Source organism: Corvus brachyrhynchos, unplaced genomic scaffold (genome assembly GCF_000691975.1).
Source record: "Corvus brachyrhynchos isolate BGI_N302 unplaced genomic scaffold, ASM69197v1 scaffold239, whole genome shotgun sequence".
NCBI classification, from domain to species: Eukaryota; Metazoa; Chordata; class Aves; order Passeriformes; family Corvidae; genus Corvus; species Corvus brachyrhynchos.
This window is the reverse complement of record NW_008246057.1, coordinates 2,504,392-2,514,131: the sequence shown is the minus strand read 5'-3', so window position 1 is coordinate 2,514,131 and position 9,740 is coordinate 2,504,392. Positions and strand designations below refer to the sequence as shown.

The 9,740-nt window shown below is 42.7% G+C and overlaps 1 long non-coding RNA gene across 1 annotated transcript in view; it reads right to left on the bottom strand.

Annotated features, from left to right (window-relative positions):
- Positions 1 to 9,740, bottom strand: part of LOC108449541 — a 79,621-nt gene that overhangs the window by 13,553 nt on the left and 56,328 nt on the right. The gene's annotated exons all lie outside the window — the stretch shown is intronic.

Here is a 9,740-nt window from a genome sequence, read left to right as displayed (position 1 = left end):
GAAACAAACTGAGGTTTTGCAAATGGATCTTTCTGCTTCCCTGTTATGTAAGGTCCCCAAATCAGTATTCATCTGTGCACTGTGAAGTAGCAGCATTTCTGCTTCTTTTTGATTTTTTTTTCATGTGGGGAAAGTATAGTTTCTTCTGGCTTCTTACATAAAAATAGAAGATTTTATGAGATGCATTTCCTTCAGGCCCCACAGAGTAGATTTTGTTCTGTAATAAGAGACCAATGTGTTTTAATTGCTTGTTGTAGACTATTACCTGTTAAATTTGTCTGACAGTGTGACACCAGCAAAAAACTTCTTTTCTGTTTTACTTCCTTCTACGTTAGAGCTGTCAAACAACTTGAACATCTAAGGATAAAACATGACAGATGACTCAAATATGTGACAGGTCATAAAATATTGATTCTTCAAGTTACCTGCTAATGAAACACGTCACCATGGGTAAATCTTCCTTACTTTGGATTCCTGACTTTTAATTGTTATCATTCCAGTTTAGGTTGTAGTCTAGAATTAGGAAGCAATGGGTTGGGTCCCAGGAAATGCAAAAGCCTATAAATAAGGAATCAGTTCTACTTTTCTTTAACTAGTGTTTTTTATCTAGACTCCCAGCCATGTTTTCTGTTAAAATCTACATCTGATGGAAACCCTTTTGGACCTTTCTGGGTCTTTTTTGATTTAGTAGAACCAAACCAGCTCCTAAGATCATATTATAATGAGAAGCACCAAGGATCAATCAAGGACTTCCCATTGGGATTTTTTTCCCCAAGAGAAGAACCTTCTCTTGATCATGTATGAAATAAATAATAATTACTAGATTTTTTTCAGGATTTTGCCATTTTCCCAGTTAAGCTTATAATTTTTAGTATTTTTATGTAATTTTCAACTAGCAGCAGCTCAGTCTGGGTTTTCTTGTCTGGTCCTACTGGGTCCTTTCTGTCAAATGAAGGCAGCATTTTTTTGGCTAGAGATCTCTATGTAAGATCTTTTGGCAGGAAGAAAGGGACGCTGCCCTACTTGAACCTACCTTTCAAGCAAAATCTGGAAAACAATGTTCGAAATTATATTAGTAATCTCTTGAGTAGGGGTTGTGTCTTGTACAAGTTTTTTACTTCAGCAGTGAAATGGTGGGAACTGCCAGCCTCCTGACTCAAGCCTGTGAGAGCAGAAGTGTCTTCACTTCTTAAACACTTCCCTGTCTGTGACTGAAAACTTCCCACAGAAAAGTTAACATCATTCCTCCTCAAAGGAGCCCTTTCTAATGCGGTGAGACCCCTTTCTAACAGTGAGCTTTCAGTGCAAAAGTATCTGGTGCCAGAGGAGCGCCAGTGCAAGGACGTGTTGGAGGCTGGCAGACATTCAGCTCTGAGAGCAGGACGTGCTGGAGTTTGACATGGTCTCTGCTGCTGTTGAGGGGAAGACCCCTGCTCTCCATAACTCCCATGCCTGGAAAACTCAGTAGCCCACAGGTGCCAGACTGTCCCTGCTCCAGATGGAATGAACAGTGCAGAGGAGCTGATGTGCTTTAGGCTGTTTTACTGGAAGCAGAAGGACATAGCCTTTGTGCAGCTTTGGAGGGATGGACAAGCTCTTCCATGACGCACCATGCAATTATTCCCAGGGCAGATCCAACCTTAGGAGTGCTGAGAATCATAGGCCAACACTTGTAAACAAAAATACTGCCCCTTTTCCAAGGGAGGGGAGTGCTGACATGGCCAATGCTGACAGCAGGAGCAGCTGGGTTGCTCCCAGGCACCATTTGCCACACTTGGAGGATTTGGATGGTGCAGCCAGACCTTGAGAGTATCTCTCTGGTAACCAAATTACCACAACTGGCACTTTAATTCTTCACTCAGGAATTAAAGTGAGATGAGAAGACCAACCCTTGTATCACAGCAGCCCCATTGGGGGTGGATGACAAAAAGTCTATCGAAAGTATAGAACAAGCATTTGATGAACACTTGCTGATGTAGCACCTGTGTGCTTTGAAGGTTATCTGTTTTCCACTTCTATAAGCCAGACTACAAAAGGACTTGAACCATGAATCTGAAAAATCTGAAAAGCATCCTCATAGCATTTAGGAAACATTATTTAGATAAGCTGCTATGAAAATAAATGCAAAACTTGTTGGAAAAACATACTGTTAGAGTGGTGATTAGTGGCTCACTGTCCAGCTGAAGGACTGCATTTATTAGAGTTTCATGGGGATCTCTCTCAGGTCTGATGTTATTAAAATACTTTCACTAACCACTTGGATAGTGGAATAGAGGATCTCCAATGGAATAGAGGATGTCCTCCTCCATTTGTAGGTCACAGTAATTCAGGAGGGGGTCCAAGTGTGTTGTCGGACAGAAACAGTATTCAACATTTATCATGAGTTAGAGAAACGGTCTAAAAAACAGAACACAATTTAATAGCAATACATGCATAGCAGAAGAGGGAGTTGTACATAAAAGTTAGGGACCAAATGACCACATGATCCCACAAGGCCTTTCTGTTGTGAAAAATTGACAAATGCCCTACCATTTTGGAGAAGCAGAAAAATTTATCTGCAAGATGCACAAAGTGAGTCTACCAGGCTGCTCAGCAAGGCCTCAGCTGCATGGTTGGCTTTTTGGCACCAGACTGTAAGGGAGAAGTGAACCTACCTGGTAAATACAAGAGTGGAACAACAAGAGTGTCAGAAGCCTTGGAATTCTTAATGTAAGAGAAAACACCGGCAATTGATTTGCGTAATCTAGAGGAAAGGAGACTTACTGGACATAACACTCTTAACTATGAAAAAAAGCTGCTGTGAAAATGAAGGGAATAAATCACAGGAATGTGACAAGTAATGGACTTAGAGTGCAGCCAGGGAAATTTCACAGACATTAGGAAAACCTGTCCAAGATAAAGTCCCTTGGCCTGGGGAGCAGCTGCTGAGAGAGGAGTGGGAGCTGGTAATGCTGGGGGTCCTGCAGTGCTCCCCTCACCAAAATGCCCCCACTCCCTGCAGCCAGGCAGAGCTAGAGGCACATAAAAACCCACATTGCACCCACTGACGTCCAACAGGGAGAGAGGAAAAGAAAAATGCCCTGTCGCCATCTTATACCCTTTGCCCCCACAGGAGGGACAACAGCCCCGTGAGGATGCTGGGCTACAGGGGCAATTCATAAAGCAGGGCTCAGGTGACAGCAGTGTCTTGCTGTTCACCACATCTCCAGTTGAAGGGACTAAATTACTTAGGAACATCATGTTTTCTCCCCAGGTGACTTACACAGAGGGCATTTCCACTGATCAGGGAAGAACGATTCCCCAGCCCATATTTCTGTGCCAACTGTACTGTCTATTTTTAACAGCAAGCTGCCATTAGCATTTGTTTGCTAAAAATAAACACATTTCAAATGCAATTCATTACCTAGCGCATTAGGGTAAAGGCAATTTATTCTTCAGTCAAGAAGAAATATTTTTAAGAGATAAATTGGTTCATGCAAATATCAGTGACTTGCACTCAGTGCACGTGGTACCAGCAGAGACAGTGCTCTGATTTCAGTCAATTGATGGGATAGAGCACAAAATTCAGGAAGCTGCTCAGTGCAACATCCTATTTAACTTAATTAAAAACATGACGACAATTATTATGTAAGAGAAAAACAAAAAAGGGTTGTGGGGTGGAAGACACGGTCCTCCCTTAGAGCTGCAGCACAACAGTGTAACAAATGGGCAGATAAGATTCTGAGCAGGTGGTATTCTTTATTATATTGATGATAGTGGCTTCCTAAAACCTAAACATCACTGCTTCTTGCTCACAGAACAGGGGAATATTACAAGGGCACAATTCTGAATCAGAAAATACCAGTACAAAAGGATTTAAAAATGGGTTTAGATGAGCTGCTGAGACAGGAGCTGGATGGTGATCTCTGGTGAAGCTGTCCTTCATGAATCCCTTAGTTTCCTTTTTATTTAAAAAATCAGTTTCCAGAATGTTTTGTGGAGATAAGGTACTTGAAGCAAAACTTGCTGTTTTTTGGCAGGAGGATTTGGAGGGCATGTAGTGAATTCCTGCTCTGAAGGTTCACAACTAGGAATTGAACCTGAGCCTCACATGCCCCCATCTCCTTCAGAAAAAAAATAACTCACCATAAATAAATAACAAATCATAAAAAGAAAAATATCGACTCAGAGTCCTCAGGATATCTGGGGGAAAAGCAAAGCTTTTATATCCAGCCACTGCTAATGCAGCAGGTCCTGCAAAATCGGCACAGTCTGATTTTCCCCACTAGAGGGGACTGCGGTATCTGCAGTTACCTGCTCACTCACAGCAGTTCTGGTAACTTCAAAATAAGTGGCATTACTAAGAAAATTAATTACTGCTACTTGTAATATAATTTAAAACAGTGTAAAATTGGAATATGTCAGAAACGCTTATTAAATGTACAAAATGAAAAAATAATAATTTCTTGGATTTAGGTTCCTTCATTAAATGTTATTTTGAAGTGACCAGATTTAAAAAAAAAAAAAAAAAAAAAAAAAATTAAAATCTCCTAGTTTATCTGAAAAATGTGGGGTGTGTTTCTATATTGTTTTGCAATGTACATATGAAGTACTTCAAATTAAAACACAGTCTGTTTAACATCAGAAACCTAATCTATAAAATGCTTCTGATGATTCACAGTAACTTGTGTTAAATCTGCAAAAACCAACACCTTGCTGTCCCAAAAAAGTTTGGTGGCAGGATCCTTAGCTAATTGCAAACACTTGAAACAAAATGCAGAGAGAGAGATAAGAGCCCAGGTGTTCTTCCCACCTTGGATGTGCTGCTGGGGGATGCCACAGCAGGTGGCATAAAGAAGGTTCTGAATATGGGAGAAAACAAGTTCTGACTTCTTCTCATGGTCTGTTATCCCTGCAGCTTTGGCACTTCAGAATTTCCAGGTGCCTTTTTCACCAGAAATGCCCAGCAAAGTAGCACAAGTTAAAGCAGATCTGCAGTTGTTGAGGTTTTGAATTCCTGGATAGGGAATCACAGAATCATAGAATTGAGGTTGGAAAAGATCTAAGATCATCAATTCCAACCTCTAACCCATCATCACCACGTTCACCACTAAACCATGTCCCTTAGTGCCACATCCACACATCTTTTGAACACTTTCAGAGATGGTGTTTCTACCACTCCCCTGGGCAGCCTGTTTAAATTCCTGGTCACTCTTTCAGTGAAGAAATTTTTCCTAGTATCTAATCTAAACCTCCTCTGGTGCAACTTCAGGATATTTCCTCTTGTCCTGTCAGTTGTTACCTCCTTTCAGGCAGTTGTAGAGAGTGATAAGGTCACCCCTGAGCCCCCTCTTCTCCAGGCTAAACAACCCCAGATCCCTCAGCTGTTCTTTGCAAGAACTATGTTGAATGTGCACACACTGGTGCCTAGGGCACTTGCCAAGGGCCAAGACTTGGGTTTGAAGCTGGTTGTTCCTGCCATAGGTTTTGTTTTACAGAGCTTTATTTGCGTCAGTTCTTACTAAGGGAGCAATAGTGGGAGATACCTCCTTCATTCTGCGATTCAGCCAAACGTGGGTTGTGCTGCACCTTCTCCCCTGCCACAGTGGTGATCCTGTGGGAGGACCTATTTGCACCTCTGCTCACCACTGCATCTCTTTGGCAAGATCAACCCCTGGTTTATTACTGATCTTTTACTGCAAATCATTAAACCAAAATTAATATTGTCTATCTGCCAGTTGCCAGCAGTTTTCTTGTCTCAGTGTCAGAGACTCAGAAACCTGCAGAGGTTGGCAGGCACCTCTGGGGTACCTGGTCCTACCACACTGTCCAGAGGATCAGCTAGAGCAGGTCACTCAGGGTCACGTCCAGTCAGGTCTTCAGTATCTCCAAGGATGGAGACTCTAGCACCTCTCTGGCAGCCTGCTCCAGTGTTTGACCATGCTTGCTGTAAAAAGGGGGTTTTTAAAGTTTAAATGCAATTTCCTGTATGTCAATTGGTGTCTGTTTTGTCTTACACAGTGCCCAGGCCCTACCAAATAGAGTCTGGTTCTGTGTTCTTTACTGGGCCCCCATCAGGTATGTATACACATTCGCAAGGTCCCTACTCAACCTTCTCTCTTCCAGGCTGAGCAACACCAGCTCTCCTTTTCTCACAGGAGAATTGCTCCAGTCCCTTAATCATTCTGTTGGCTCTTCCCTGGATTCTCTCCAGTATGTCCACATCTCTCTTGCACTGAGGTGCCCAACACAGGACACAGCACTGCAGGTGTCACCAGTGTGGAGTGGCAGATCCTGTGAACCTGCTTTGTCACAAGGGCACATCATTAGCTCACGGGTAACTTGGTGTCCTCTAGGATCCCAGGTCCTTTCCTACCACGATGCTTTCCATCTGAGTGGCCCCCAGCACATTCCAGTGTGTGGGCTTGCTCCTCTCCAGGTGCAGGACTGGAAGTATCCCAACTTCACAAGGTTCCTGTCCAGCCATTTCTCCAATCTGTTGAGGTCTCTCTGGATGGCATCATAACCCTCTGCTGCTTCAACACTTCCCCCAGTTTTTTATCTGCCATATCATCCAGCTTGACTTTGTACCACTGATCACAGCCCTTTAACCTGGCTGTTCAGCCAGTTTTCAGTCCACCTCACTGTCTAGTTGTTTAGCCCACACTTTATCACCTTGTCTGTGGAATTATGGCAAGCACTCAAAATCCCTGCTAAAGTCAAGATGAACAATGCCACTCACTGCTTTCCCCTCGACCACTGAGACAGTCACGTTGCTGTACGAGGTTTTCAGGTTTTCTCAGGTGTGATTTCCCCTTTGTAAATCCGTGCTGACTACTTCCAATCAGCTTCTTGTTCTTTGTGTTTGGAAATAATCTCCAGGACTATTTACTCCATGACATCCCCAAGAACTGAGGTAACACTGCTGTGCATATTGCTCCCCACATCATCCCTCTTGGAGATAGGAGTGACACTGAAAGTCTTGTCTATGGTATGCCCAAACTTATTGAAATTATTTAACTACTTTTTTGATTCATTTGGTGAATGGAAAAATAATTTCCACAGTCATCTTCTTACCATGAGAATGGCAATCTTCTCAGGTGCCTTCCCAAGCAATGGTTTTCCTTGATTGCTCCCTCCATTCCAAACTCTTCATTTCCTGCTGTTCTCTTTTCAGGGAGTGTGACCAAGACACCAGCCCAGTGCAGGTGAATCACTGGGATGTTTCCTCACACACTGGGCTGTCTCCAGAGGACTGAACCTCTGCCACAAGCCCGTTCAGCTACTATGAGGAGGGAGTGCAGTGGGAACTGAGAGTGGCTCAGAGGACAGAGTGGGAAATATGAAGATCTTTTAAAGTTACCTTTTCTTCTCTCTCTCCCTTTCCTAATTGATTCTTGGTCCTGAAGAAACTGCTGTGGGATGCTGCTGTCAGAAACATGATTCCCTTACCCCCTTATTTTCATTACTCCCTTTGCACATGACAAGCAATTTTCTCCCATTTATTAAGGTTATCTCTTCCTATACCCATCACAAGTTTCAATCTCCTCTGTCCTTTTCTGCTTTCCATTCTCTTCTTTTTTATTCTAAGAAGAGAAAAGGAGGAAGCACTGGCATCCCAATTATTTATATGCAAATATTTCCTCTACTTTTGTCCTGATTTAGCAAAATTTGGAGTCCCAAAGGAGCAGGCAAGAGACTCACTTTTATTCCCACCAGGCATTCTTGCAGGTTCATTCCTGGCTAGCAAAGCAGTTTACAAGACCAATGGAAAACTGACATTCTTTTATCCCTGCTGCAAAATTTGTTTCATAATTATGTACCCTATTCTAAAATGTATATGTGGCCTTAATCCTCCTAATAAGTAGGGCTTAATATGTATAAAAAGCCTGCTATGTACATCATCTCAGCACAGAATTTCAATTTCTAGAAAGGCTGAGACCGAATTAAAAAGGAAACACTGTGCATGGCAATGAGCTCATTTTGACAGGCTGAATTAATTTTAAATAATAAGGAAGTAATTTCCATCTCACTAAATGCCTGCATTTTCCTGTAAAAGTAAAATACTATAGTCAGAAAGATACTCTTGAGAAGTTTCTCATAGAGATAAGTAAACCAGATAGCAATTAAAAAAGTAAATAAATTGTAATTACAATAGTAAAAGGCAGTATTAAGTATTAATGCACTTCAAGCCCAGCTACTCTGATTGATTTCTGCTTTATCTCATTAGCTTTATAATCAGAAAAACATAATCATATGAAGATACATATATTTAAGCACAGACAAATACCTCCAGCAGTTAGACATGGCTTTAAGGATGCAGTCACAACTGCCTGATGCAAAAGAAAAGACCATGAGAAAAAAAGGCATGGAAAGATGTAGAGAAAGAGATCTCTTCACCACCACCAGTGGTCCCCACTGCCTAAAAACATAACAGGCTTGCAAATGAAATGTTCTCTGGATGGTCACATGGGGGACATGGCCTTCTTTGTTAAAACATGACCGAAAGTGATGATGCATTATGTGATAATCAAGACATGATAATACCCATCTGGAACTGAAAAGTGATGTTCAACTCTCTCCTCTAGAAGGGAGGATTCACTTCTGTACTCCTGGCTAGTCAGGAGAGTTTTCCCACCACTAGGCTGGGAACACAACAAGGCACGTGGCACTGTGGTGTTGAAGGTTTGCACCAGAGCCTCAGGGGCCACCCTTGGTCCTAGGCCTTTCTTTGTTTAATGAGCTATGCACAAGTACACCTGGTAGATCCAGGACTGGTGCTCGCCTGCCCTGAGGAGGACTGTAACCACCAGACACCCTCCACATCTCTCCTTGAACAATGAATTATGTTTTGCACAGCATCAGGAGGAGCATCTAGGTCATGGGTGTCTGTGTTTGTTTGCATTCTCTTCTTCTCTAGCATAGTCTCTGAGCTGGGGTGTAGGGCTCTTTCCCAGGTTCTAGACAAAAAACCCCACCCCCAACAGCATGGTGGTTTGAACATCCACCTGGGAAGCGGGAGATCCTGGTGCAGCTCTAATCCTTGCAATAGCTGCTTGACTGCAAAATGTTCTCTAAAATGTGTCTTTCTTTGTCCTGTAAATGAAACTGGGAGAAAGGGAATATAAAAAGCAAAATCAAGGATGACATTGTCGCCTGGTGACAGGGGCACTAAGCTGTGGAAAAGGTGATCTGACTTCCATTCTCTGCTGCCATTAATATTTAATAGTCATTAAATTAACAGTCAGGGACGTGTAGGATTAACTACAGGTCAGCATCCTCATACTTATATCTGAATGAATGAGATAGTATGGATGGAAATAAGCTATTAGCAATGAGCACAGCCAGTATGTCAGTAACGGGCATGAATTTAAATGATTTAAACACTGTCCCTGAAAACTAAAACAATGAAATGTCTGCGCCAGTACAGAGACCCACACAAACCCTGCACCAGTGGTGAAATCTCCAGCACAAATGCCCACAGAGATATGAAACTGTTTGGCAAAAATAAGCCCTTTCCCTCTGTGGATTTGCTCAAGGGACTTGCAAGAGACTGATACTGCTGATCACAGGGAAAACAGCCATAAACAGCTTTTCATGCACTCAGTAGCAGTGTTCTCAAAACAACCCGTGAAGAATGCTGTAACTAAGCCACCTGCACTGCCAGGAGAGGAGCTTAGGACCCCTGCACCAAGCTGTCAGGCTCATTTTCAGTTTGCAGGGTTGGAGTGGCTGATGGCGCGAGGCCCACAGGGGGGCGC